This window comes from Chenopodium quinoa, unplaced genomic scaffold, assembly GCF_001683475.1.
Source record: "Chenopodium quinoa cultivar QQ74 unplaced genomic scaffold, ASM168347v1, whole genome shotgun sequence".
Taxonomy (NCBI): domain Eukaryota; kingdom Viridiplantae; phylum Streptophyta; class Magnoliopsida; order Caryophyllales; family Amaranthaceae; genus Chenopodium; species Chenopodium quinoa.
The window spans coordinates 6,852-11,835 of NW_018743942.1; positions in this window are offsets into that span (position 1 = coordinate 6,852).

Sequence of the window (4,984 nt, forward strand, 5' to 3'; positions counted from 1 at the left end):
TATGCTCCTTCTTCATCAAACTTGTCATGGGCTTTGCGATCCTTGAAAAATCCTTCACAAACCTTTTGTAATAGCCTGCTAAACCAAGAAACTCCTTACATCTGACACATTCTTTTGGGTTGGCCAATCACTCACAGCTCGAATTCTTGCTTAGGTCCACTGAAACTCCGTCCTTGGAAATCACATGGCCCAAAAATGCTACTTTCTCCAACCAAAACTCACACTTAGACAACTTGGCTTACAACTAATGCTCTCTTAAACATGACAACACTTGTCTCAAATGCTCCTTATGCTCTTCTTCATCCTTTGAATATATCAAAATATCATCAATAAACACCACTACAAACTTGTCCAAGTATGGCCTGAAAAATCCTATGCATCAAGTCCATGAACACTACAGGTGCATTGGTCAAACCAAATGACATAACTGTGAACTCATAATGACCATAACGGGTCCTGAAAGCACTCTTTGCCAATATCTTGCTCCGCAATTCTCAACTGGTGATAACCCGATCTCAAATCTATCTTTGAGAATACCCCTGCTCCTTTCAACTGGTCAAACAAAATCATCGATCCTTGGTAATGGATACTTATTCTTCACTGTCACCTTGTTTGACTCTCGATAATCTATACACAACCTCATTACTTCCATTCTTTCTTCTTCACAAACAATACTGGAGCTCCCCAGGGTGATGAACTAGGCCTAATATAACCTTTCTCCAACAAATAATCCAACTGGGTCTTCAACTCCCTCAACTCAGCTGGAGCCATTCCTATATGGAGCCTTAGAAATGGGTCCAGTTCCAGACACTAGATCGATAGTGAACTCAACATCCCTCACTGGTGGCATATGAAGAATCTCATCCGGAAACACATTCTGGAAACTCTTCTACAACAGGAATACCCTCTTCACCTTTCTTTTCCTCACTTTCAACCTTTTTGAACACTACACAAAAACAAAGGACAACCCTTCTTAACCAGCTTATGTAGTTGCATTGCAGACACAATTCTCAACCCCAAAGCTTTTCCCTTCCTTTTTATTACACTACTCTGGTTTTACTTGGGCTAGTCAAGGTGACCTTTTCAGCCGCACAATCAATTTTTGCTTCATACTTTCCCAACCAATCCATATCCAGAATCACATCAAAGTCATTCAAGTCAAACTTGATCAAATCAGCCAGAAACTCAACCCTAGAGATGGAAATAAGCACACTAAAAAAACAATCTCGAACAACTCCTCACTTCCCCAGACTTAATAGAACACATCTAGAGAAACTGACTCAGGACTCTCTAACCCGAGACTCCCAACTACTTCCTTAGAAATAAAAAGAATGCAACGCCCCTTGAATCAAACAAGACTTTCACAGGAAAAGAACTTATAAAGAAAACACCAATTACCACATCATTAGCAAACTCAGCCTGCCGACTATTCATCACGAAACACACGACCCTTTGGGGCACCTCCCTCACCACTACTGGTTCCAGCCTTGGTTGTAGGTCCACTAGACTGAGGTGGTTTACTAGGTGTTACTAGACTCTTTCACTTTACCAGACTTGACATCAGCTTCCTTCTTGAAACACTCATACTCATGGTGTCCCAACTTCTGACAGTAACGATAAGTTACCGGGTTTCCCTCACGGTCCTTCCCTGGGTGGTCTTTTTCACACCTCTTGTAGAAATACTTCTTCTTGGGCTTCTCACCCATTTGGTTCCCATTCCCTTTATGGTTGGATGACTGTCCCCCATTCCCCTTCCCAAAGTTCCCTTGTCGTCCCTTCCCATCTCCAGAATTCCCTTGGTAATTTCCATTAGGCTTGTGCCTCTTTTCACCCCCGTGAAAAAGAGTTTTGGGTTTCTTCCTTTTCTCTCCCACTTGCTCCATCTCCCTCCCCTTAATTCCGTACAGATGGGCTGCACGGCCATAGACTTCATCTAGGGTCTCGAAAGTCACTCTCCCTAGCTTCCCTTGGAGGGTCAAGGTTAGGCCTTGCTCAAATCTTTGAGCCTTAATGGTTTCAGTAGGGACTACTTCCAGGGCAAAACCTCATCAACTCAATGAAATTGTTGTAGTATTCACTGATTGACATGTTTCCCATTCTTAGGTTGGTAAACTCCATACATTTCTGCTTTCTAAGGTAGGAAGGGTAAAAACTTTTTCTCTCAAGGCCTTCTTGAACTCATCCCACCCAAAGTTTGGTCTTTTCAGCAACTCATCCTTTCTTTGGGCCCACCATAAGTCAGCTTCCTCCCTCAAGTAGTAAACCCCATTGTTCACCCTCAGCTCACTTGGGCAATTGATTAGCATCAAACAGCTTGTCAAACTCCCTAATCCGGTTTTCAAGGCTGGCTGGGTCCTCTTTTCCCAAGTAAACAGGTAGTTTAGCTGCAGCTACCCTCTTAAAGACTTCACTATAGGCATCAAGCTCAGGATTTCGGTGTTCCCTATTCACCACCTTCGTGATGTTCTTAGTAATTTGGGTCAACTGCTTAAGGACCTTTCCAACTTTGGAACCAGTGCACATACTCCTTAAATGTTCCCTCATTCTTGGAGACATAATTCCTGGGTATGATTATTACACTTGGAAATCAAAACAAGTTCTACTCATACAAGCATTTAATTCACTTAATAACATAGAGAAATTTCAAATAATTCATTTTAATTATTTCATTAATAATTAATGAAAATACAACTTTGTCACTTAGGACAATTATTTAAACATGAAACAAAAACATAGTTCAAAAAACAATCAAATAACACTATGGGCATAACCATCTTCAATAGGATTATAATCCGGATCATCACTTCTATTGCTTGGTTCGGCCATGAGAGTTGGGTTATAACCACTATAGCTTGGAATAAGGCCTGATGAGCTTGACCCAGATTTACTTATATTTCTGTCTGGGGCAAGAGTGTAACTTGGGCTTTTTGTTGAACTTACATCCCTACAAGGTTGGCTTGAAGAAGATTTGGGGTTTTGGGCTCTTTTCTTTTGCCGTTTGAGAACGAGTTCTAGGCCTTTTTATCAATGTGGAATTGGGCTTTTGGGCTAGAATGTTTTGAAGATTCAAAGCTCAAAGATTGGCTAAGAGTGTTAGGGTTTGGTGAGTCCGACTCACCGCGGAAACAAACCCCGACCCAAGGAACCACTCGCAATAATTAAAATCATAAAAGCATAAATAAATAATCACTAAGAAAAGATAACGAATCTTACCCTCGAAGCGAGCTTCGCCCAAAAATCGGGGCTCTTACTTGAAAGCTTACGAGCACGTCAAAGCGCCGCGCCTCCAACGGTATCCACCCACAAAAAGGCGAACACAACTTTAAGGTCTACTACCTAGGGGTTAGCGAGGTCCGACCAAAACCCGAGTGTTTATATGAGTTTAAGAGTTTTTCCAATATTATGGAATGATCTTTTTAACTCCCACTCAAGCATCATTTCCTATGCCCAAAGTTGGGTATTTATAGGGAATGATGGAGTATGAAAATCTCTCCCATCAATGTGGGACAATGAGATTTTCTCATTTTATTTTAAAGCTAAAATAAAATTATTATGCAAACTAGTAAATAAATCAACAAGTGTCAAGCATACATGAGAGAGTAGGTGAGGACCACTTGGAGATGGGGACCAAACTTGCTCCCCACTCTCTCCCTCACCTTGTGCCACATGGCAACCCACTTGCTCCCAACCTTCCCCTTATACACGGCCCTATGGCCCGAGCCAAGCCACGAGCCAAGCCCGAGCCCGGCCCGAGCCCAGCCCGCACCCAGCCCGCATCCACCCCGCACCTGGCCCGCACCCAGCCCGCACCTGCTGCTGCCGTGGCGCGGCGCGGCTGGCTGTGGCTGCAGCACGGTGTGCCGGCTCGTCTTGCCTTTAGCATTCGGATGCTCGGGGCACTCCGATGCTAGGGTATTTTCGGGAATATTGTTGATTTATTATTATTTTGCGTGTCTCGTCTTTTATTATTTAGACTCGACTTCCGACGATCGGTTTCGACGCTCTAAGCTCGAATTACCAACGTCTAATTATTTAACACTCGGGTGACGAATTAATTTCTTCCGAATTAATTCGTCGAGTTGGTTCGCATATATTTGCTTGGGTGTGACCGAAGGGTTCAGTCAAGATTAAGCTGTAATATTAATTATATTAATATTACTGATCGGAAGCGGCCTCCACCCAGGCATTCCGATCACTTGACCTTACTGAATATATTAGCTTCTAATAATTCTGAACCCGCTATCAGAATAATACACTTGTTCGAAGGACACTATTCCTTTCAATCTCCCACTTGTCCTTCCGGACAAGTGTGCATTTTGTGTATAGCCCTTATCCTATGTCTCTTCATGTCTCTTCATGAACTACAGAGTAAGATTACTAGTCATCTCTGTTACGTCCAGAAGTGTTTCTCAAAATCCGAGTTTGACTGTCAATAAGCAGATGATTTCTAAAATCCATCTGAGCACGACCATGCATTTTTCACAGTCTCGCTCTTCGAGAGGCCTTGTAAACAACAAGACATGTTCCCTATTGTTAGTAGGGGGACATTTCCAGTCTTGTAATGTAGCTTCTCTTACTAAGAGGACTCACCTGCCCAATATCTGTCTTTATAATCCCCAGTTACGGCGAACGTTTGGCGGATACCAAAGCGGATCAGTACTCAAACAAGAGATCTCCCACTACTCATGGTCAAAGGAAAAGAGTTCCGATAGTAATAATGAGAAAATACTTATGACGATTTTAAATCTCTTAAAGTATCCTCATAGGTCGATCCAGTATGGTTCTAAACCAATACCTGTGCAAATGATTTATATCCTCATAGCACAAGAAACGGTGCTATAAATCATACTACACACTAATCTCTGATGGTCATTAATCGTCCACAAAATATGACCTTGATTAGGGATAATTTTCGATTAAAATATTCAATGTTCACTTTAATAGGTGTTTCTTTATCCAAGCCATTGACTTGATACCCTTTTTT